This window comes from Macrobrachium rosenbergii, chromosome 4 (genome assembly GCF_040412425.1).
Source record: "Macrobrachium rosenbergii isolate ZJJX-2024 chromosome 4, ASM4041242v1, whole genome shotgun sequence".
Classification (NCBI taxonomy): domain Eukaryota; kingdom Metazoa; phylum Arthropoda; class Malacostraca; order Decapoda; family Palaemonidae; genus Macrobrachium; species Macrobrachium rosenbergii.
In genome coordinates, this window is record NC_089744.1 from 43,250,108 (window position 1) to 43,276,383 (window position 26,276).

A 26,276-nucleotide genomic window follows, 5' to 3' on the forward strand; every position below is an offset into this window, starting at 1 on the left:
ATGGTCTTCCTCCTGAATTATTTTTCTGAAAACTCATATCCCAAATTTGTATTTTACAAAGGTCTGATAATTTTTTTAAATGAAAAGTTTTGTCCCAGACCGTTGTACAGTACTGCTAGTAAAGATGTTAAGTACATTAAACTGCCTTACCTTGGTCATAGTAGCTATATGGTCCGAAAAAAGTTACAAGAAATACTTAAGCATTGTTTCCCTCAAATTAGTTTCCGCTTTGTTTTCAGTAATCCTTTTACTGTACGATCACGTTTGAGGGAGAAGCCTACTCTCCCTGTGGACCTTAATTCCTGTGTCGTTTACTTGTTGGCAGTGTGGTCTGCGGTACGTGGGATCCAGTTCCCGCTGGCTCAGACAGAATTTTGGAACACAGGTCTTTCTATTAGAACTAGATTTCCTCTTTCCAAACCACCCTTTTCTGCCATTAAGGAACACAGTTTAGCACAGGACCATCCTTTCACTGACCTGGATTTTCGGGTACTGTCATTTTGTTCAAATAGACTGGACCTTTTGATTTCAGAGTCGCTGGTTATTAAAAAGATGAAACCGGAATTGAACAACAACTCGTCTGGTATTCAACTAGCTATCGTATAATTTCATAATAGGTACACAATTGGGTCGTTAAATATTATACTTTGTGAGTGGTAGTTTGTTTGCAGTTCACCTTATTTTTATATTTTTATGTTTGTGTTCGTTTTTAATTTTTCGTTGTTTTGCGTCTCACCCTTTTAGTTTGCATTTACTGTTGTTATATATATATATATATATATATATATATATATATATATATATATATATATATATATATATATATATATATATATATATATAATTACATTTTTACCTGGTGTACTCTTGCGTTAAATTAATATAAAACTGCAATTAATGTTAAAGAAACTTTTGAGATGTAGAATTAAATATTTATAACGATAATACGAAAAAAAATTTAAAAGAAAGCATGGCACTGACATTTGTCAGATGAAAAGTTATTTTGGGAAACCTTTGTTATGTCACAGCAAAAACAGAAAATATTTTGGAAAAGAAGATGGTAACCATAGGAGTCTTTACGGAGCAGGTGCTTGGCTCGAGCTTCTATGCGCTTGAACAGTGCCAGTTTCCGCTGCTTGCAAGTTCAGGAGAACGAAAGGGAAAGCAAACGGAAGGGCGTCTTGCGTGAAGCCTGGAAGTGAGTGGGTGGATTGGAAGTGCTTAACATCCCTTGCTTTCAGTTATGATGTACATAACTGAGCTAGGGGCCATTGAACTGGTTACGTCATGCACTGATGTGCCTCATACTGAGGAGGGTCTCTGGCCGTAGAAGCAGTGTTTTCAAAGCTTCGGCAGTGCCACAGGCTCTAAACTCTGGCCTTCTGGCCCTGTCATGGGCTGGGATTACTGCTCTTATGTGTAAGGTCAAGCAAGCACACTTTCCTCTCTTTATTTCGCTCTCCAAGAAAGTTATCATTTCACTATGGCTGTGTGAGTGAGTGAGTGTGTTTGCATTAGCATTATATATCAATAACTGGCGACCAGAACTGAATGGCAGCCAGTCTCAACATACATTAGGTAACCCCTTCAGACGACTAACTAACTTCTGGTGGACATCGACGACTGACGAATTGTCACCAATGAAACCATCTGGTTACCTCTGCATCTCTACCTATGTATCTATTAGAGCTTAATTTTTTCACTTATTCTCTTAAATATCAACTTTGGTCAATTTTATTCCTATATTCTCTTTGCTTCGATGTGTCTTTCTCATATTCAGACAATTTATTCAGCAGAGGCTGGCTAGTCATGTAGATGAATTTTGCTGTTTTATACAAGAATAAATGCACATTGTGAAGAGTTCCGGTAACGATGATGATGGATCAGAGAATTTCCTCGACTGAAGTAAACGTATACATGACCAATGTTTATTTTTAAACCAAAGAATTTCAAATACCTACCTGAAAAACGAGCGGCTGCTTTTGAAGAAAACGGCAAGAGTTAAGACGATTACCCCTGACAAAGTACACGAATCTGCTATTAATGAACTGACTTGGGTAGCCAATACAAGAATAACCCAAGAGGCACCGAGACTTTACACACGTGCAGCTTAAATTTCTGGTCGAAGTATTTTTTTTTATTTCAACTTGGAGAGAGAGAGAGAGAGAGAGAGAGAGAGAGAGAGAGAGTGAGTTTAGTCGCGAAGGGAATCAGGAGAGACCATCAATCTTTGGAGCTAGAAGAAAAGGCCACTAATCTTTTACAGTGAAGGAGGTGCCTGAGACAGGCACTAAAAAGAGCTAGCAAGCGTTACAATACAGACCAGAATGGAGCAAGGACATCATGAGGCTCTATGGGTCCGTATCAACAAGTGTCAGAGGAAGATAAGGGTAAGAGCGATAAACACTCTTCGGGAAAATATGAGAAAAATGAACAAATAAAACGAATATACTCATCAATTCAAGAACAGATCTTCAAAACTTAAGAAAATAATGATAAAGTCATAATTATGGGTAACTTAACCATAAAGTTGGCTAAACCACCAATAACAATCAAGCTCCGCGCGTAGCTCTAAAAATGCAGTGTGCCCTCAACATTGTGGAATAAGAGTCGGAGAACCAGGAACCAGGGACCGAGGACGAGGAACCATGGAAGCTGTACAGAGGCTATACACGGACTTGGAATAAGCAGGGCGACAGCTATAATACAGTGCCCTTAAATCAACTTCAGACATCAGCTACTGGCAAAGCGAAAGCTTAACAGGTTTAAGAAAATACTTACCAAAAGAAGCTCACGAGAAGCGTATACATTTCTTATTGTGACACGGCAATTCAGCTTATCGAAGCAAGAACGACTCCCCGTGGTTTTTTTTCTGCAAGGAGGAAATGAATCGACAGTAAAAATACCTTTTATGATTTTCACAGTTTTGTTTTTCTTTACCAGAATTTATGGACAGGTTCTTAATCGACCTTTATAATAGATCAAAACATGATTAAAATTAAGTCAGAAAAGAATGAAAACTATTGAATTCATGATACCAAAACATTTCCATGTGTCAGTAACCTAATTCGTGATATTTTATTCGTAGACCGTTACAATGGATATATATACCTTACAAAACCTTAAATTTAGACTGAAACTTGTCAAAGAGAATCTTGGGTTTACTGGGAAGCTTTAGAGTGATGCAAAATGAATGTTTACAAATAATATATAAATAAAACAAAAATACTTCATACCAGCTTTGAGAATTAAATGAGCATGGAGATCCTCGGGTAATTGTAAATCTTCCGAGGCATCTCGCAAATATCCGATTAAATTTTTCCTTGCTGATGGTGGCGGAGTTTGAGAAGTTCGGAGGATGACGTGAGGACGCTTTTAATGATGCGATCTTGTATCACTTCTTTGGGCTCGCAGATCTCTGAATCTGGTCGTTTTACTCATCTCCTTCAAATAGTATTTCCTAGTTCAGCTTGGCGATAGTATTCAGTAAAATCATTCATTGACGTTTTATGGGAATTTTATATCATTGATGCTACACTGGTACATGATTCGAGGAACTACTTTCTTAGGGAGTTTTCAGATCATGATTACAAAATGAAAAGTGTCAGATTGACTCATAACAATGAACTAATAATGTCTAACATTACAATAGCGGAGAAAATGTAAATTACAAACGACCATACAAAAATTCTCTTAGATTAATAAAGTTCAGAGTAAAGTCAATCACAATAACCGAACGTGTACTTATAAGATGTATAAAAAACATAAATCATAACGCCAGCAACAAAGCAAAAATAATTTTTCAATTATTTTTTTATCTGGAAGTAACACTAGTTTACGCATTGTTATTCAAGCTATTGTACCTTTTTCAGGAAAACGTAAATGACTTTCCGGGTTATCCTCGCTTCTGTAGTTAGTTTGAAATGACCTCTAATGCGAGTTCGCCCAAAGATATTGACAATGTCACTTTCTACTAGATCTGGTGATTTTGTTGTGTTGTGAAAACTTGTTTCGCTGCCAAGGGCCTGGATAACAATTCTCTACAAATCAACAGAAGTACACACAGAGGACTCAGCAAAGCTCACCAAGTACTTACCAATAACAAACTACGCCCTTACCATCGCACTAAAGTATATCGTCTCTTCCGTTCCTCAAAGATTTCAAGATGCTATTTATATGTTTGATTTCCTGTATTCGCTATTTTATCAATTTCAGACAACTGCTCCAAAGTTCTGTAATATAAAGAGGATTACAGAAAATTTCAAGAACAAGATTTTACGCAAAGTAAGCTTCTTGGTCACCACATTTTCAAGGCAATCAGTTCACTCATTAACCTAACATTGTTTCTTGAAATGACCTTAATTTATAGCTAAAATTCTAGCAATTGACTTACTTAATCGATATGATTCAATTCAATGAGACGATAAAGGTTTCCTATAAAAGGATTGTGATCAGGATAAATAAAGGCATAACTATGTGTCATTATCATGCCGTTATCTGCCTAAAAAGTGAGAAGACTTCTTAGGCAGATAACGGCATGGCTGCCTGAAACAAAATGGAATTACACATTTAAAATTAGGAGTACATGCTATACCTCGAGGCTGCACTCTTGCATCGTGCAGCCTGTGAGCGGAGTTTGAAAAGCCAGTCAGGAAGGTTATTGGCCCTTAATGTCATATGTTTAACAGATGTTACTAATGATTATTATCATTATCATAAACCAAACTGCCTCCCCAGTTGGAAAAGCAGAATACTACAAGCCCAAGGGCCGCAATAGTGAAAGCAACCCAGTGCAGCAAAAGGAAATGAGACGTAAATTATGCACTATGAAAGAAAAAATAGCAAAGCAAAACAAGTAAGATCTGTGGGCACATCTTTTCACACAGTCTGCTGGTGGGAGTAGGAGAAACTTTGAGAGTGGCTCAGGATCACAAAGGAATGCTCTTGAGGGTGTAAGAGCCTATTCAAGATTCATGTTGATTCACCATACTTGACACAAAGCTACGGTAGTATGTATTTACCTCCCCCAAATTCCTAAAATACGGCTTGAATGTAAAGGATACATGATGAAGTCACTATGGTGCTTAAGAAGGAAATATCGCTATTTAAGAGCTTGCATTTGTGCATCAGCCTTTCTCAGTCTGTTTGCTACCTGTTGAATTCACTTATGAACATAAATAATAACAAAGACAGGTCTATATGCGAATTGCATTGGAAACACTGAAAATGGAAAAGCAAAAGGATAAGGGATATGTGACTGGCAAAACTCGAATTCCTGGCACTGTACCTCGTGTCGGTCGTGAGGGACTGGGCAGCTCAGAAGAGGTGTTCTCTTTCTCTGGAGAAATCACCTGTGGTAACCGTACGTGAATTGTAGGGAGGTCATTGACATCACTGTTTACCCAGCAGATGGCCATCCGCTCATCTTTGAAGATTGTGGCAACGGGAGGCACTTGCTCCCGAGTGATGAGGCTGACCTCTGACCTGGTGTCAATGATGTTTGGCACCTTCCAAGGTGGGGTGGAGCCATCGAGGGGTGCTATGGCCACGGCATCGAGACCTTTCCACTCAGCAGGCTATTGGGAACTGACAGTGGTGTGGACTGCTTTGGGTGCAGCGTATTTTGGACAGTGCCTATAGTTTGCGGACATGTGACCTTTCTGGCTATAGTTCTTGCAAATTTCTTTGCTAAAGTCCTTTTCTGGCACTGCCCCCGTGGAGGGAGCAGGCCAGTTGTGGTTTACCCAAGAGCCAGAAGAAGCTCAGTTGGGTGTGGTCCCATTGTGGGAACTAGTGGGGGCCTTTGGTGGAGCCTGTTCTGTGAGGTGCCAATCTTCTTACAATGGCTGCACAGCACACAAGTTTCCTTTGAGGATGCCCATTTTTTATTTGACTTAGTCCGGAGGTGTGAGAAGGGGGACTTATCTTCTGTCCCAAGGAGCTGATGTAAGGATGAAATGTGTCCCTTTCATTCGCCAAGTGGCAGCACTAAGCGAACGTCTTGAGGGCTTTGTCACAGAGGTGAGTGGAGAGAGCACCAGAGGTGTAGCAGAAGAAGTCATCGAGCTGTATGCACTTGAACAGGGTGTCGAAGGTGGAGATGCTTAGGACTTCTACCCGGCACTTGAGAGTGTGGGTCTTGTGATACTCCCAGTTGGCACAGGTTTGACCTGCTTCCCTGGGCCGGCCTCACCAATGCTGTTTCCAGCGCTCAGGGGGTGATTTCATATGCTTTAGTGACACCCTTTTGGACCTCCTTGAGTTTTCCTTGGTCGTCCGAGGAAAGGGATCGGAAGGTGACTGCGCCCTTTCCACCCATGTGCTTCCCCAGAATCAGGGAAACTTCTGCAGGAGTGGGTGTGTAAGTGGAGAAGACCTTTTCTACGTGATGAAGCCAGGCCTCGGGCTTGAAATCAATCCATTTTGGGATTAGGGAGCTGACGCTGTTGAGAGTGGACTGGGGAGGGGCCGCAGTGGGGTTCGCGGCCCTATGTTGGGCAAGGGCGAGCTCATAGGCTCTCTCTTTCTCCCTCTCCTGTCTTTCTTTCTCTCTCTCCTCTCTTTCATTGGCTTCCTTCTCCTGTCTCTCCTTAGCCTCTGTTCTTTGTTCAGCGACCCAAACTACCAACTCTGAGCCCTTTAACCCATTTGTTTCCCCGCCCCGGTGAAGGTTCTGATGTCCTCAGGGACAGCAGCCATGTTGCAGGTGTGTAGGAAAGAATTTATCCCCCCAAAAGCCTGGTATAGCATGAGCATGCCAAGAAGGGTGCATAAATGAAATGGCACTCTGGTCCAGCAGGGAGTGATTATGCAATGGAGGGGCCAGTAGGTGATGCCACTAGTAAATGTGAGTGCCCCTTTGGGTTAGGTAGCACCGGCACTAGTTGTGGGGTTGTTCTGGAGAACTAGAGAATGACACTCTTGGTGCTGGTTCGTTCCAGGGAATTGAGCATGAGAATTTTAAGGTTTTGTTTTTAGAGAACGGCTTCTGATTTGGTCGCAAGAAGGGATTGTGGGTTTATTCGAGAGAATGGATAGTTGCACTTTATAGTGTGGGGCTTGTTCCAGGGGAATCGAGCGTGAGAATTTTCAGGGTTTCGTTCGAGAGAATGTTTTGGTGGCACTTTATGGCATGGGGCTCGTTCCAGGGAATCAAGTGTGAGGTTAGGTTCGAGAGAATGTTTTGGGTGTTCTGGATAATGTAGGTTGGTTCAAAGAGCTTACTGTCGTTCAAAAAAAAGGGTTTTGGGTTGTTCCTGAGAATGTAGGTTTGTTCAAAGAATGTAGGGTTGTTCGAAGCGAACGGGTTTGGTTTGTTCCGGAGAACGTAGGTTTGTTCACAAGAAAGTGGTTGTTCGAAAAGAATGGGTTTGGTTTGTTCCAGGGAACGTAGGTTTGTTCGAAAGAATGTAGTTGTTCGAAAAGAATGGGTTTGTTTGTTCCAAAGAACGTAGGTTTGTTCATAGGTTTGTTCGAAAAGAACAAGTTTTGTCTGTTCCAGAGAACGTGGGTTTGTTAAAAAAACGTAAGTTTGTTCATTCTGAAGAACGCAGGTTTGGTTTTGGTTCTATTGGGGTGTGGGCTCATTCCGTAGGATCGAGTGCAGGATTTTTAAGATTTTGTGGGAGCTTCGATATGGGGTAGGTTCGAGTAACTTGGCTGTATGTGTGGTAACACGGAAATTTGGTAAATGGTTAGCGCAAGCCGTAGTGGAGTTAAGTTTGGTGAGAGACACATGGGGTGGACGCAGAGTAGTAAAGGCTTACGTGAAAACAACTGGGGTTGGTTTTAAGCACACACAGATTTTCACTTGAAATAAGTAGGCGTAATTTTTTTGCTAGTAATATAAAGCGAGCAGGGTCCTTAAAGCTATCATGCAACGGACGTTCATTTGTTGTGATCATATGTGCGAAGAATTTTACATTATAGTAAAAGATTGACCTGACAAAAACACGGGATCATAATGGTTCGTGAGGTTTACGTTGCTCTAAGTAAGAGGTCGCAAGGTAATGTTGTGACGGGTAGCTGAGCACATGCATCGGCCGTGTGGTTGCCTGAGTGAAGTCTCACACAAAGTTTTATGAGACAATGGTGAACAGTTTTGTGAAAGTTTACCTTGCCTCTTCGCAGGTTTTAGGTATGGGAGCGAAAAATTGCTCATGCACACGGACTTAGGAAATCAAAATGAAATGCTTCTTAGACTTGCAAAGTGGCTAGCTTGGCTTGCGTGGCCACATTTGAATGAACTTTGTAAATGTAAATTTTCAAAGGGCGGACATGGAATTTCTTAAGAGGTTAATTAGCAATTTTAGCGTGTTTGCTACTGTGTATGCGAGAGAGAGAGAGGAGCGAAGTGGAATTGCCTATTGTACCTGAATTGAGTTGCCAGATGGTGTGTGTCCTATCTAAACCAATGGATGACAAATTGTCTAGAGCACGTGGTGGGGGAAATAGAGCATTTTCCCTTTTTAACATTATTAACACTTCACTTCCTAACTAAGACCTAACTATTTAAGTCACAATGAAGTTGCTAGCATGTGGTAGTGGCAAAATTCACCTTTCGAAGATTGCTTGTTCAGCATGCACGCAGGGATTTGGATTCTAAGAGAAAATTTAATAAAATAAAATTTCCAGTCACAATTTATGATCACAATAATGCAAAAGTAACAACATACTTATGCTCTGTACCTTCTTTGTTCAATTGTATATGGTTATTTAAGGGGATCTACAGTAAAAGATTCGTTTCTTGTCTTGTATCCAGCTTAGTGGGGCTATTTGCTGGGCTTGCAATGATGTTGCAGGCTACAAATCCTGGCAAGGTCGCCACTTCTATATTCTAAACCTGGGAAGGGGACTTACCACAAGGGATGATGCAATCTGACGAGAATTTCTGGGTTGGCAGAACATAGAAGAAAAGAAAATGAGCTGAGGGCTTTTCTAGAAAGGAGAACTTTAGATAAACTCTTAGGATAACTAGAATCACATATATTTACAATAACACAAATCAGAAGATGGGACTAATTAGGACAGGTACATGGGATCCTGTCAGAGCACTAAATTAAGATGAACAGATGATAACTGGATATCGGGGATTTCACTTCTTGGGCACTGTGAATCAATGTGCAGTGGGTTTACCATAAAAATGAAAGCAAAACTGAAGCAAAATGATCCACAGCAGGAGACTCCATCTGCAATGGTGATGCATGCAATTATCTGATGAAATTAATGCAATTAAGGGTTAAATGATGCACTGATGGTGCCAACAGATCCTTGGGTATAACACTGTTGAATTCACTTATGAACATAAATAATAGCAAAGTCAGTTCTGTATGAGAAATGCATTGGAAACACGGAATATGGAATAGCAAAAGGAAAAGGGATACGTGACTGGCAAAACTCGAATTCCTGGTACTGTACCTTGTGTTGGAGAGATGGGTCCTCATAGATGCGCCGATGATGGGGGGTTGGTATTAAGGCAGTGGTTCCCAAACTATCTTACCTGACGCCCCGTTTTTGCTTCCAGTAGACCCGTACGCCCCCACCCCTCTCTTTTTTTTTATATGAAATGATTCTTACATTTATTTATTAGCATTGTACAGGAAAACAGATTTCTGTTTGTATTACATTTTAATAATGAAAGCCACTCAAACAAATAATAGTACATTCCAGTAACTAAAAATGAAACATTTGGTTCAAAGTGAGCGAAAAAAATTTTGAACATTAGCAAATTGGCAAAATTGAGTTGCAATTTTAAGAATAGATAATTTGAAAACATGGCATATAATATTTGGAAATACTTATGAGACTAAGGCACAATTTCTGGTCAAATTTAGTGAGATGGATGCTGCTGCTTCTTCCTCACAAGATCAGAAATTCTAGGATTGAAGGATGACAGCGCACAACGCAAGTCATTTCCTACATCAAGTCAGTTGCGCTGTTTTGTTTTCAGAACAACAAGAGCTGAAAATCCTGCTTCACAAAGATAAGTAGAAGAAAGGGAAGAATCACACGAAGTGCTTCTTCACCTACTTTTGGGTACATGGGAGATATTTCACCCAAAACTCTTCTAACTTCATTGTTTCAAAGTCCCTTTTCGCTGCTGAGTCACATTTCAAATCGATGGCTTCCTCTTGCAGTGATTCCAGTAGCAACTCCACATCAGTGTTAAATGGATTCTGCACCAATGTCCAAAGAGAATTCTCCATTGAGACATCTGGAAAATAGTGTATAAATTCCTCAGCAAGGGAATCCAGATGTGATAAAACCTCTTTTGTCACGTCATACTGCTCAATTTTTCTCTTCTCAGACAAGAGCTCATTCAGATGTGAGAACGATGAAAAGTTCCCAACTTGTACTTTTCTTTTCCAAAGATGAATTTTTTCGGTGAAAGCTCTGATTACATCAGAGTGTGCAATGATGTTTGTGTTTCTTCCTTGTAACTTCAAATTGAGGTTGTTGATAGCCTCAAAAAGTCCACAAGGTATGCTAGTGAGAGCTGAAAGTCTTCCTATCTGAATGCTTCATACAGTTTGTCTTGTTTCTGCTTCTGCAAGAAAATTTCCACTTCATCCTTGAGCTCGTAATGACGACTCAGCATGTTTCCCTTGGAAAGCCAGCGGACTTCGGTGTGAAACATGAGAGTCTTGTAATCAGTGCCCAGATCTGAGCAAAGAGCTGCGAAAAGCCTAGAATTCAAAGAACTATTCTTTACAAAATTCACCATTTTTATTGCCAAATTCAGTGAACTGCGTAGATTACCTGGCAGAGTTTTGCTTGCTAATGATTGTCTGTGGATAACACAGTGAGTCCCAGTTACAGCAGGATTTTTTTCTTTCACCAGTTTCACAAATCCAGAGCGAGATCCAATCATTGCTGGGGCACCATCAGTACAAACACCGACTAGTTTTTCCCATGAAAGACCGTACTCATGGAAAACTCATGCACCTTGAAAAACATCGATGGCCTTTGCTGTTGTCTCCAGTGCTGCTGAGAAAAGAATTTCTTCTTTCACAGTTCCTTCATCCCCGAATCGAGAATAAACAAGCAGCTGGCAGAGGTGAGTAACATCAGTACTTTCATCGCACTGTATTGCAAAGAAGCGAGATGCTTTTATTTTGTCCAAAACTTGTTCTTTTATGTCTTCTGAAAGTTCATCAATGCGACGCTTCACTGTGTTATCCGATAAGGAAATCTTTGATAACTTTCTTTGGCTTTCTTCCCCAAGCACAGTATTTGCAGCTCTCAAAAGGCAGGGCTTTACAAGAGTCTCCCCCACAGAGTGAGGCTTCTTTGCTTTTGCAATAAGTAGTGACAGCTTCTAAGATGCTTCCACTAGTTTCCACGTTTCTTGATGAAAAACACTGCTTGAGTCCAGCTTCATATGATTCAGCTAATGCAATTTGGCTGTGAAGAACTCCTTTGGCTTTTCTTTTAATGCTTTGTGGTTTGTGCTCAAATGTCACCCCAGACGACCAGGTCTTAAGGCGTCATTGCTGAGGACTGTATGGCATATGACACACTGAGGGAGATGAATTCCATTCCTCTCTGTAACAGTGAAGCCATACTTGATATATTCATCTGAATACTTTCTTTTCTTTGCTCCAGACATTTCTGCAAAGTGAAAATAGCAACAAATTTATAATCTGCACCATGGAACAACTAAGTAGTTATATAACATACCGTATTCATATTGGCATGCACCACACCACACATTCATATAACATAGGTCATACAACTGGAAATCATAAATCTGTAACATACCACAAATATTCAGCACACAACGTGGTTTATATCTTAACAATAATGACAATGAGAACAACAGCGGAAAATACAACGAGAAGAAGCAAAAGAAGTAAAACTACACGCACGAAAATGCTCAGTTATACAGTACACTTAATTTGTCACACACACTTAATTCGCCGCCTATACTGGAATCAACGCACACACTTCACCACATACATTCAAACTAGCATACAAAACTCACAGCGTATTATTCACCTTTCACACTTTCGATCACAACGAGTATTTCACACAATCAACAAGACATTCCATACTGCATCGTTCTACCCTTGCAAATCGTCAAAGGTTACAATGTCACTCATACACGCCCACATCGTCCCGTTCACCATATCATATACTACATATAAAAACACATGCAATTTCAGTTGACCACTGCTACAACAACCATCGATACGCAATTGACAACAACCATCGATACACACAAACAAACATTTCAGATATGATGTAAGAACGTGCTGAAAACGTTGACACAATTATACGCAGCAGAACAGCCATTGTAATATCACATATGAAATCACAATAACACTCCATAATCACATATGGATTGAAGAGTGAAATAAATCCCTACCGTGGACAAGGCGAATATGTGTTCGGGTTGACGGGATGGAGTATTGGGAGTTTGTGACGAGTCCCTCAGTGGCGTCAGTTGGTTGGTATCAGTGATGTGTCCAAAACGTAAAGAGAACTAGCTTAATAGAAAACGGGTTGGAGTGACTGCTATAATTATACATTGCATGTATGTAATGACAGATATTTGTTCTTTTAATGATTTTATTATTCTATTAAACAAGTAATTTCGAGCAGATGACTTCACGCCCCCTTGTATCGTCCTCACGCCCCCCTAGTGGGGCGCGCCCCCCAGTTTGGGAACCACTGTATTAAGGGAATTGGCACTGGAAATATACTGGACTGGAAGTCAGCCACATGGTTTGGGAGATGGCTCTTAGGGAGTGGAGCTCAAAGGGTAGTAGGTGTTAGGTCTGCGTCCGGTGTGTCCCTGATGAGATGCATCGTGTGTTGGTCCTCTTAACCCTTTGCCTGGATTAATTTCCCATTCTTGCAGGAGTCATCCGTTTTCTATCGTGCGGCCTTGACCTCGTGTTTTCGCTTTGTTGACTGCATGCTAAAATACCGGGCACCCATGGGTGATCTTGTGTCAGGAGGTCGCCCAACTTTCTCGTTTGGTGAGAGGGCCATCTGTCCCAGATTAATGCCTCCTGTGGCGTTGACTCAGGAACTCCCTTAAGTAGTGCCTGGGGTGATCATACAATTGAGGCTTGTCTCCAAGGGTGGTGAAGTGACCTGGAAAGGAGTTTTAACGCAGTCACTTGGTCCAGGAAGGGAATGAAAAGACACCAAAGGAAAGAATAACAAGAGCTTTGTAGGAGAAGCAAATTCTCTATGACCAGCTGTTAATGTCAACAGCAATATGAAATTATTTTACTTTAACGTTTTTTGAAAATGATGTTCTTGGAAGGAGAGCCGGTTTGGAAAGAGGTGTCCCTTGTTGATATATATATATATATATATATATATATATATATATATATATATATATATATATATATATATATATATATATATTATAATATTCTGTTTATTATAACAGCCACCCCTACCTATGGGAAACAACCTGTTTATGATCCACATTTACATATACCAACATATGTATCTGAGAACATTTGTTTGTATTTATATGTCCATCAACTCTTCCCAGATGACTGCTCCTATGTGACTAACCAGCTAAAATTGGTCCACAGGCAACTTCTCACGAGGAATTTATTGCGATGCACTACAGCTCTCAAGATCATCGTCTCCCAGGCCAAAATTTCAATTAGCTTATTGTCCAAATGAGACTGAATTTGAGAGTCCTTGAGATTATGAGGGCTGTGACAGTAGACTAGGTAAGCTTTTACAAATAAGGTCATACTTTTGTCTAGCCTTTATGTTTGCACATCTTGGTACTACCAAGATAATTTTTAAAAAATGGGAACTGTGATAGTCACTGCTTTTTTTTATTTTTTATCGAGATATCCCCCACGAATTCGGGTGTGGTTAGGCACTTGCAATATGAAAAATGCTGATAAAGTTGCATGTTTTAAATACAATTTCAAATATGATTATGAAATTTCATAAGAATTAGGCTTAGTATTTTAAAAACAATATCACAAGAAGTAAAACTTTTCATTTTCACTATCCTTATTTGACAAGCATAAATTAATTATATCACTCATGAAACTACATCATTAGCTAATTATTCCTCAAGAGTGCATCCCAGTAAGAAACATATCTGGAACTCGTAGATAACAACAATGATAAAAAGAAAAAACCATTAATGGTACTGTGAGGACAAAAGGTCGAACTGGGTATTAACTGATTTATTCACCTGGGCTCAGGTATACATGGCAGAGTGAGGACGAAAATGTAGTGCCCGACCTCCGATTGCTGTGACCCACACTCTGAGCAATTTGTGTTTGTTGACAGTCAAACAAATGGCAATTTTAAGAGACATAACATACTTACAATGATAAAATATATATTGGCGGAAAGGCCAGGAAATTCTACATATGAATATTTACATGAGATTCTTGACATGACTGGAATGATAGTAAGACTTCTTGAAAATCAATCACAGAACCTCTTTGGGAGCAGGAGCTGGCCTCGAGTTCTTGATACCTGCGGACGTGGGGCGACTTCGACTGCTGAATCACCCGGTGGTTTTGCTGAGCGGATGACTTCCTTAGTGCGGCCCTTGCGATGTCCTCGACCACGTTTTGGGATGCTGATGGGTTCATCCAAGGCCTCGTTTTGTGGAGGAACTCTGGGACGCCTGCCGGTTTCCTCCAGAGTTCCGCTGTCCATCAGGAAGGCTGGCTTTAGCCTGTCGACAGAAACCCAGTCTTCCTGCCTGTGGATGTTGACGAGGTGGGCCTTGGATGCCCTACTGACGACACAGTATGGACCTCTGTATGGTCTGGTCAAGGGTGGGCGGTGGGCGTCGATTCTGATGAAGACGTGCGTGCAGGAATCCAGGCTTTTGGGCTGTAGTCGTGGGTCCTGTCTGCGAAAGTCTTTCGGCAGGGCGCGAACCTCTTTGCTATTTCCCTCAGCCTCGGAGGGGGTGTATCTGAGATGTCCGGCTCCATGGGGAAGAACTCTCCTGGTGGCCAGTGTTTCGCAGTAGACTTTCTCTGCAGGAGGTTCATCACTGTTTGCCATTGGTGCAGTGCGGAGACCCAGCAGGACCCAGGAGAGCTGCGCCTTCCAATTGTCGTCGGTGCAATGTGCCATCAGAGCTGCCTTCAATGAACGGTGGGTCTTTTCCACCATGCCGTTGGATGCAGGGTTATATGCCGTCGTACTGTGGAGAGTTGTCCCCATCAGGCATGCCAGGGAGACCCAGAGCTCCGATAAGAATGCCGGGCCTCTGTCTGTAGTTATGTTGTTGAGCACACTGAAACAGCTTATCCAGCTTAACAGGAGGACTTCTGTGCAAGCGCTCACTGATGCTTCTGTCATTGGGGTTGCTTCTGGCCATCTTGTGGAACGGTCTATGACCATCAGGAAGTATCTGGCACCTCCTGATTGCAGCAAAGGCCCTACAACGTCTACATGGATGTGCCTGAAACACCGACATGGTTGAGGGAAATCTCCGATGCCCTATTCTGTGCACCAGGTGATTTTACTCATCTGCCAAGGTATGCAGTTCTTCGCCCACTCTCGAACATCCTTCCTGATCCCGTGCCACACGAACTTTTCTGTCATCAGGCGCGATGTTGTTCGTCCAGATGGATGGGACAGCCTGTGGATGATGTCGAACGTCTGCTTTCTCCTCACCGCGGGTATCAGGGGGCGTGGGCGGCCAGTGCTGGTGTCGCAGAGAAGTGTTGAACTGGACCCACCTATTGGCATGTCTTCCTACCTCAGTGTGGTGAGTGCCGTGTGGTAGGCTGCTGTTTCCGGGTCCATGGCTTGTTCCTTCACCAGGTCCTCATAGTCTATGCCCAGGTGGACTGAATTTATCTCGACTCTTGATAGGGCATTGGCCACTGGGTTCTTCTTGCCGGGGACGTAGCTAATGGTGCAGCTGAACTCGGAGATAGCAGCCAGGTGTCGCTGCCGTCTCGCCGACCATGCGTCCCCTACCCTCGTGAATGCATGCACTGTAGCGGGTCTCCGGCGGTTTTAACTTGCGGCTGAAGAAGGCCAGAGGGTGGGGGGAACTGCCTACTACCTGCTCCAGCACAGCTCCGTAAGCGATGTTGCTGGCTTTGGTGGTAAGTCTCAAGGGGGTGGTGGGGTCATGATGTGTTAAGGTGGTGGCTCTGGCGAGGGCTGCCTTCGTCTGTTCAAACGCCTGCTGCTGCGGAGCTGCCCATGTCAGAGCTTTTGGTTTTCCCTTCAGTGCTCCGGTTAGGGGATACATGATGCGGGCGATGTCCGGTCCGAAGCAATGGTAGTAGTTGACCATGCCAAGGAACTCCTGCAGGGACTTGATGGATTTTGGTGTTGGAAGCTTCTTCACTGCGTCCACTTTGGAGGCCATAGGGAGGACACCTGCTGGAGAGATCTAGTGGCCCAGGAAATCTACCTTTTCTGCTCCGAAGGTACACTTGTCGAACCTGACAACAAAACCGTTCTCCTGCAGGCGCAGCACTGCTCAGACGTGGTGCAGGTGCCTGGTACCTGGAGAAGATCAGGATGTTGTCAGGTGCAAACGCAGAAAGGTGTCCAAGATGGTGTCCATAAGGCGTCGGAATGTGGCCCCGGCGTTCCTGAGGCCGAGGGTGGAGTAGGAGAAGGTATATGTCCCAAATGGCATGATGATGGCTGTCTTTGAAACGTCGTCGGGGTGCACTAGTACCTGAAAATAAGACTTGAGTAAATCCATTTTTGTAAATACTTTGGCACCGTGCAGGGCGCCTGTTAGGTCCTGCATGTTCGGCAAGGGATAGTGGTCTGGTGTCGTTATTAGGTTCAGCCGACTATAGTCCCCACAGGGCCTCCAGGAGCTATCTGGTTTCCTTATCATGTGGAGGGAGACGCCCACGGACACGATTCCTTCCTGCAGATTCCCATCCTTTCCATCTCGGCGAAGGCTCGTTTAGCATCTTGGAGTTTTTTGGGTGGCAAGTGGCGGAATTTGGCGTGTGTTGGTGGGCCTGTCATGGTGATGTGGTGATGGATGCCTTGTTTGGCCTGGGCTCCCAGCAACTGACGCAGCTCTGGCTTGAAGACGTCTGGGAACTCATGGAGGAGGGCACTGTATCTGTGCGAAGAGATGAAGCAGATGGCGGGCATCCCCGGCCCGGTGGAGAGCGGTTGGGAGCAGCAGGTTCTGGTATCCAGCAGGCGTTTTTGGCCGACGTCTACTAGAAGTCCGTGGTGTGCGAGGAAATCGGCGCCTAGGAGAGGAAACTTGACGTCCGCGATGATGAAGGGCCAATTATATTTACGGCCCAGGATGGATATTCAGCGGGTCAAAGTTCCGTAGCAGTGGATGGGGCTTCCATTTGCAGCCACCAGTGCGGTTGTGGTGCTGAACATGCGGTCGCGGTCCTCCCTCGACTGTGGAAACACCGATTGCATAGCCCCGGTGTCTACCAGCATTCATTGTTTTGATATGGCGTCATGGATGAAGAATCCTACTGGCTGGGGGTCCTTAAGGTTTGCGGCCAATGCTGTTATTTGTGGCCACCTTTCTCGTTTCTTTGAAAGAACAGGGGGCTCTGCAATTTCTGGCGAAGCTTCCGAACCTCCAATGGAAGTAACACCAGGCTGGATTTGTCCACGTCCTCTGCTGCTGCGGTGGTGCCTTCTTCCTGTATACAGCGTTTGTGTCCTCTGCCTTGGCTTCTTCTGTTACCAGGTTACAGGCTGTGGGTGTTGTGGTGTGTTTGGAGCCCTTGGTGGCCTCGTCGAGTTTGTGTGTGAAGTTCACCAATTCATCCATTGAAAGGGCATCCGCATCTCTGATTTGGCCCCCTCACCTCATGCGGAAGGCGGCGCAGGAATATTTCTCGCAACAAGCTGATCTTCCTCCGACCATCCATGTCGACGTCCAGCAGCATCAGGAGACCTCGTAGTTCGTCCCAGGCATCCCTGCGTCATGTGTCCCCCAGGGGCTGGGTCATCAGGTCAAGGGCGCGTTGGGCTCTCTCTGGGACAGGCATGGAGTATGTGTCGATGAGCTCATCTTGTAGGTCTCTGTGCTTGACTTTGCCGAGGTGTGAGTCCAACCATGGGGTGATTTTGTTGAAGATCTCCTCCGATAGCGTTGTCATGGTTACGTCCGACTTGGTCTCCTCGTCTGTAATTTTCGCCACTCAGAAATGGACATCTGCCCGCAGAAACCAGGATATGGTGTTTCGTCGCGAGAATGGAGGGAGTTTTATTCCTTGGCTTATTGCTGCCTTCGAAGGCAAGAGAGGGATGCAGATGATTTGTGCGTCCTCAGAATGACCTTCTACCTCAGTGTCTGACATTTTTTTTTCATACCAAAACGCGAAATACTCGCCGTATTTAGTCCGTTAATGGTGTTTGGGTCACGTCAGAAGTCAAAACTATATGCTGTTTGGTTCCGTTAATGACTTCTGAGTACGGTCGTGTGACTCATAAATGGCGGGGCCAAACCGCTCGAGCACGCCAGAACGTACCTGGAGGGGTACGCCGTAATCAGTCCGTTAGTGGCATGGGTGTTCTCCGAGGAAGGAGCTTTCAGAGGCCTAGACTTTTGCCGCCGTGTGGTTCCGTTAAAGGCTCTCTGAAGGCAAAGCGGCCGTAGTGAGTCTGTTAATGGCGAAGCCAAAACCGCTGTGTTTACCGTCACTCCTCAGGCCACCAGTTGTGAGGACAAAAAGGTCGGACTGGGTATTAACTGATTTACGTTGTTTCAGATTTATTACCTTGAGCCAGCAGGTCTTACATGAGCAGAGTTGATTTATTCACCTGGGCTCAGGAAATGGCAGAGTGTGGACGGAACCGTAGTCCAATCACAGTGACCTGCACTCTGAGCAATTTGTGTTTGTTGACAGTCAAACAAATGGCAATTTTAAGAGACATAATTAAACATACAATGATAAAATATATATCTGTGGAAAGGCCAGGAAATTCTACATATGAATATTTACATGAGATCTTGACATGTTAATAAGTGTGATGCATGAACGTGATTGATGCGAAATGAAGAGACGTCTGACATCTTTGCAGTACCAATAAGAACTCTTTCTTCTTATCTACGGAGTGACGTGAACGGTACTGATAGAAATTCTCTCTCTTTCTCTCTAAGATAAATGCAAAGTCATACGCAGGTTGTACAAAGGAAAAAACGTGTCAAGTATGTCCTACTTGGCAAAGAGACAGAGTTATTATCGAGAAAAAGAACTATGGGTCAGATCATTCAAGCTTCTGCAATGGAAATTACAAATAAAAGGTATTAAGATACGTAAAAAGTCAACCGAGACGATGCTAAAACCTTATACAATGCATTAGTTCGACTTCAACATGAGTATGCTCTCCAATTCTTGGAGCCATCCCAGAGGTAGGGCGTAAAAGATAATGAACAGTACAGACAAGAATAGCCAAATTAATTCCATCAGACAGACACAGGATATGCAAGGAGGCTCGAAGACATCAATATGTAGGCTACTCTCTATAAACGTGTTGATCAAGAGGTCAGTTGAGAGACATTCAAGATACCCAGAGTTTTCAGTAATATAAATTACAGGAATTACTTATCTTAAGAAATAAATATAAAAGATCCAACGAATGAACGCTGAAACTAAAAAAAGTTCAACACCAGCCACTGTGGGCCCTTTCCCACGTATAAGATAGTCTCATTTTAGCTGAGACTGCCAGCCGTGGGTCTGCAAAGTACCACTACCGACAAGTTCAAGAATAGAAGAGACAAAGTGAATGTAACTCTAACTCCATGAAAATCTTCCCTTCCCTTCCCCACTCATCCCCATTCCATTCCAAACATCAGCAACGTTGATTACTTTCGACAAATACCCCCATCGATATAACACAACTTCAATATTCAGTTTTGAAGGTGAATATCCCTTGATACATCAATAGGAGAGAGAGAGAGAGAGAGAGAGAGAGAGAGAGAGAGAGAGAGTTACTGGACAGAGAGAGAGTCCAGAGAAAGAGAGAGAGAGAGCCTTGATTAAGTACAGCTAAAAAAACCTGAAATGAAACTTCAGCAACGTTTTAATGAGCTGGCTTTGAACAGTTTATCCTTCTGGTTCAGAATATGGCTTTCACTAATAATAATTATGGGAAATTTATCTCTACTTTGCTAGGAGAAGAGTGGGACGAGGTATCTGCAGCAGATTATATACATCCCTTTCCAGAATGTTCCAAAATACCAGATTTACAAGGAAAGTGCAACTACCTACACCTTAAAAATAAATATATATATATATATATATATATATATATATATATACAATTCAGTGTGTGTGTGTGTTTTTCTTCCCAGTCAGTAAAGTGCACAAATTTAGATTAATTTCTACAGATATATTAAAATGACTAAATTTGTATACTGATGATTACAGTCTTTATGTATAAAAAACTGAAGACACATATATATTTATATTCGTATATACATAGATTATCTATACATATGATATAAGGCAGCAAAGTTAGATAGATGGATAGATAGATAAGGTCAAGTTCAGTTCTATATGAAGACCTGTAATCATCTGTATACAAACTGCTATCGGTCTTGTTGCATAGTATCATAAGTCATTTAAATTTGTGCACGTTACCCCTTCAATAAAATTTAATTGCATTATTATATATTATAATATGAAAGACTTCGTTTTTGTTTGGTTATTCCCTGTGAAAAATCGGGAACATTACCTGCCCCACTGAATGAAAAGATCTTCCAGCAAATCTTTTCATAGTTCCATTTTGTTCGGCACCATAAAAAGAAGAAATAACAAGAGTTTCCTCTTTCCTCGCCTGAAAAAATTCTATAAAAACACGGAGTGGGAAAGCGAATGCCTGCATTTTTTCCTGTTAATAGAAGAGGTAAGCAAACGTATTGGGTAATTACACTGTGGTCAGCTATGATAGGCTCTTGTGTATGCGGTATACTTTACGTACCTGTGTTCACAACTGAATCACAGTTGGCACAAACGCAGAGCGAGTGAACCCTTACAGTGCGCTTCAGTGCACCTTCACCCGGTGCACTGTAGGCATTACTTCATTACTTTGCAGGAGTTTCGGCCCCTAACTGCAACCCTTTTCATTTCTATTACTGTCTCCATTCAGTCTTACTTTCATCACCTCTCCACCCTTTGTAACAATTGTTTGATAGTGCAACTTCGAGGTTTCACCTCCTGTTAAACCTTTTAAACCTCTTACATCATCGATTTCCTTCCAGAGTTGAATGGCTTCATAGGTCCCAGAATTTGATGTTTCGGCCTAAATTTTAGAACCAGTGAAACTGTGGTTTTATCTCTTTAATGATTAAGGTTCGAGCACATAAAATCAAGCATGCACACATACTAAATATTCAGTATGTCCAATGCAATATAATAGGCATATATATATATATATAATTGGTTTATATATATATATATAGCAGTATATCTATCTTGTGTGGTGAAAGTATCACACCTACATGTATGTGTGTGTTTGTTTGCATGTAATTTACAGATAACCCAGACTTTTACCTAAATAAATATGTGGATTTATTAAGCCTAACGAAATATGCCCCGTAGGAAGCATTCTCAGAAAATCTGTTTTACAAATCAATGATCATTGAATTAAGATCACGGAGCACGTACAGGAAGTAAAAGGAAACTGCTACTCCGGTTTATGTATAGAGATTTAGAATCTCCTTATCAAGGAAACATCTCGGTAACTTCATCTACTTTCATTCACCTTGAGAAACTGAAACATCCAGAAAGCAAGTTCTTTTAGAAGACTGTATTATAGAAATAAATACAAAATTCCTTAGAGAAAAGGAATTACCGGAAGTGTGTCTTTGGGAGCTACGTTTCGTCCAAGGGAGTGTGAATTAACGGATGAAAAGAATGGAAGCAGTTTCTAAACTGATGATTGCTGTTTATAAACACTGCCGAAAACATTTCCGCTTCTGCCCTAATGCAGTCTGCTTGAGTTGCCAAGTGTCCACAACAGATGGATGTGGCTCTTCACTGCTCTTCTTTTTATCGTTATTATTATCCTTACTGTAACCCCATACTCAGTCAGGGATTAAATAATAATAATAATAATAATAATACCTAGATCCAATAATAAATAATAATGGTGTCAGTAGTCACAGGTAGTAGTAGTAGTAGCAGCAGCTGTAGTAGTAGTAGTTAGAGAACATTATTGGTGAACGGGGGTTGCAAAAGAACTACGTCACTGTGGTGTTTTTCCCGCAACAACAAATCAATTAATAAATGAACAAATACATAAATGTTTACACTTTGGCAAAGCAGAAACCAAAGAGTGAAGCTGTTGTAATCTTGCATCAATATGTCCTGAACTGGGTTCAACTGCACTTGGGGTCAGGCTTCGGTCTGTTCTGTAACAGAGAGATTTTGATAACTCGACGTCAAAAATAGTAATTCTGCTGAAAAGTGGGCAAATTTTTTTTTCTTACAGTAATCCTTGTAAACATGAGAATGCGGAATTATCAGGGTTACTGCGGTCGCACCTCTATGTTCCCAAATCATTATTATTACAATGATTGTAGACAGCATCGGTATGACTTCTCTTACAAGAACCTTGATTTTTCCAAGAAAACTTCAATGATATTTCTGGGCCAACAATGTGAAAAAACAAGAATAAAATGTTTACAACATTGAAGGAAAATTAGTTGTAGGCGAATGAAAATCGGAAAAAGATATTTAATGCAAAAATAATAATTAAAAGAACGTATTCTTTAAATTCCGCAAGCAGCATTACTTCAACTTTAGTTTTTCACAGATATCTGGAAGATTTATGTTTATTATTGTAGTATTCAAGAACACCTTACAGCATTATGTCTTAATTTAGGTCTTTGTATTTATGGAACTTTTTTCGTTCCCTCAGGGACTCATTAACGCATTCCACTAACGAACTTATGATGCCGATGAGAGAGAGAGAGAGAGAGAGAGAGAGAATATCTTATAAATGGCTTCACTAGGGTGGGGTGAAAATTGCTTCATCGAGGGCTTCCCGTTCTGATGGCATACATTTAGACAACGTCTAATTTTCTCTCTCTCTCTTTCCCTGGATTTTAAGGGGGTGCGCCCATCTTTCCCTTCTTGTCCACTTCGGGGTTCAGTTGTGCGTTAGATGCGCTACCACTTAAGTTACAGAGTTAAACAGAGAGAGGAGAGCAACTGATCATTTTATTTTTTTTACAAGGATCAGTTTCCTTAAGGATACGAAGGCTTTCTGCATAGGTAAAGGAATATCCTTTGGAGCTTCATAAGATAAAAATAGACCCAGTTCCTCTGATAATAAAGCATAGTTCTCCAGCATTTGGTAGCTATACTGACTGGAGTTACAGAGCTATATGCAAAGGAATTTTAATTTTTTTCTTATTTCTTACTCTTACCTGTGTCAGTTCACCCTTCCTTTTCACATTTCTTTCTTCCATCACTCTTCCCCAAACCACTCTTACATTTAAATTGTTCCGGTGAGAAAGACACCCACAGAAAGGTATGATACCATGCTGCTTACGCCTACTTACTCTGGCTACATTAACAAAGGTATACCGTGTCACTAGGCCTCCAATTCTAAAAATTCGTACATGATAATTTGAAGATCTGAATCCTTAATCAATTCATGAAACGGTTTCAGAATGTGCAATCAGAGATTCCTCGAATCCACAAGAAATTTTCAACATAACTAGCATTTTAAGATGTAATATTCTAATCGGCTCCAACAAGACCTCCAACGGCCCCTTTCCTCCCTCCCTCTCTCTCTCTCCCCACTCACCTGCTATTACTTCTGCTATTACATTTGCTATTGGGGGTCTCTCCATTTACTAAATTTTTTCTATCTCTCGTTTTACTCAATAACAGCATCTTCAGATCATTTTTAAAACTCCGTAAGGAGTTGGTGCAAAAATATTCTACATATAAAGTGAGAAGACAAAAGTGTATAATAATAATTAATAATAATAATAATAATAATAATAATATAAACTAGATATCAGCTGTATCTGTTTTAACAAAGTTTCTAGAGACTGGGAAAATAATGTAATTGCACTGAAATGCAATCATAGCTTTTGACTTATTAATAACTTTTGGAAGCCATAGATTATAATAAATATTTGGTTTGTTGAAGCAGTATTAAAGGCAATATCGGTAATTATAAGAAAGTTAAGGCTTAGAGGAGTTAGGAACAGTAGGTTTTCGTAATTTTATTACCCTTAAAAATAATTAAGAATACCATGTACTGGAAAAACTGCGAATCTAATGTATCAGTGTCATATACATCAGTGAACGCCAGAACTTTGCTCGAAAAGAATCTAGGAACTGGGTGGTGAGGTTGGGGGAGGGGGAGGCCGGTGGCAAATTGCAGCTTCAGTGATAGGAGTCGCTTTGGAACTTTCATTCCCCAGAATGTTCCTGGTGTGTTGGCAATTTCGATGCTCTTTATACAAAACTGTCATCATCGGTATTCAATCAAAGTACGGAGAAGACTCAAATAAAAACATGAACAAATCAAAATCGTTTGAGCCCTAGAAAAGAACTGACTGTCCATAGGTAATTACTATCCACCTATGTATCATTAACTTTTTCTTGACGTAACTTCCGTTACGGTATGATTTTTACTGTATTATCAGGTCCATGGGGCGATAACCATATTTTACGGAAATCCAACCGGGAACCAGCCTATCTCACATCTGGTCCATGAAAGCACTGACGCCGAATGCATGAAAACGGCCTTTTTCCAGTCGTTAAGTCAGGACGGTAGTCTACGGGAAATAAACTCTACGCTTAGATTTACCGTCGCCTTTGTTTGCAGTCTATATCAACCGTCATTTTTCACCGTATGGATAAACTGGTATGAGAGCTGGAATATGCAATTGTGGCCAAAGGCTAAGTGCTGGGAACTATGAGATCATTCAGCGCTGAAAGTGAAGCTGACTGTACAAGAGGTTTTAAAGGTATAATAGGAGAAGAAGCTCAAAGCAGTTGCACCATGAAACAGTTGTTAGGAAAGGGTGGAAAGGAAGATGGAAGAAAGATACTGCGAACAGAGGTACAGTAAAAGGAATAAAAGGGGTTGCAGCTAGGGGCCAAAAGGACGCTGCAAAGAACCTGAAGTAATGCCTACAGTGCACCGCGTGAGTAGCATTTACGGCACTACCATATACTGGGACACTGGAATGAAAATTAGACACTGTTATCACGATCATTATTATAATGCTCCACAATGAGATGGATCTATGATAAAGCGAGCAATAACAATTTAATTCCATCCTGAGGTACGAGTTGCGATGATAATAATAATAATAATAATAATTAAAATAATAATACCCAAAATAAGAATAGGAAAACAGCAGCAAAAGAATCCAGTCCTGAACGTGTTTCAGTCAGTGGTTGACTTCCAGAAGTGGATTTCCGTCAACTGGTACCGCCATTAACGAGAGATCTCTTAGTCAGAGCATTTAACGGTTTCTGATGAGAATGTCAAGGAGAAGTGTCATTCGCTTCACGGAACATGAAATAACGAGAGCTATCTTTCATACAACTTCCTCTCACGTAACTGAAAGGTTGCTCTGAATAATGAGTTGCATTTGTAAAGTCACCAAATCGGCGCCAGGATAGTGTTTCAGACGGCGCCATTAATTAAGTCTCCGCTGAGCTTGTTTTCTTTGGTGACTTCCCATTTTCTTCAAGCTCAATTAGTCACGCCTAAAACGTGCCAGGTCACGCATTTTTAATCATTTTTACTTTATGGTATTTATACAAATGTCACACATTGTGTATCATATGTTTCTTCATTCACAGGCATCAAGACTGTATCTATATTGTAGTTCTGTATGTTTTGTATTGTAATTTGTACTCGTTCACTGCATATTATTGTTTATTGTTTCGACCTCAGGTCACAGTCAATTCCATTGTCTCTCACGGTCGGCGTCAGTCGGCCGCAATATAAACTGCCTGGATCTGTAATAAAGTAGCAGTAACTTTTACCTGCTCGTTTCTTTGACACCTTACAGTGGTGACCCCGAGTATCCCGGAGCCATTAGCGGACTCGACACGGCGACTCAGTCTTGGCTCCAGGATTTCTCCAAAACGCCTTAGCGGCCTAAACACGGCGCTGTAACCAGCGTTTGAGCATGCTGACTCGTCGGCGCACCCCACCAGCGCCACTAGCGGAACCACACGGCGCACGAAAGTGCGCACTGACGTGAGTACCCCACTCCAGTAAGGGGTCAGGAGCGAGCATGGACGCGGATATCCCCTCCTTCATGCAGTTAAACGCGACCTCGCGGACTCCGAGGTTTACCTACC

At 41.8% G+C, this 26,276-nt stretch overlaps 1 protein-coding gene across 1 annotated transcript in view; it reads right to left on the reverse strand.

Annotated features, from left to right (window-relative positions):
• LOC136833549 (uncharacterized) overlaps positions 1-3,440 on the reverse strand; it is a 144,826-nt gene extending 141,386 nt beyond the window's left edge. Inside the window, exons 1-2 of the mRNA XM_067095781.1 lie at positions 3,237-3,440; positions 2,782-2,872 (exon numbers count right to left, since the gene is read on the reverse strand). The gene's annotated coding sequence lies outside the window, so the exon portion shown is untranslated. The remainder of the gene's footprint in view (positions 1-2,781; positions 2,873-3,236) is intronic.
• Between the last annotated feature and the right edge of the window lie 22,836 nt (positions 3,441-26,276).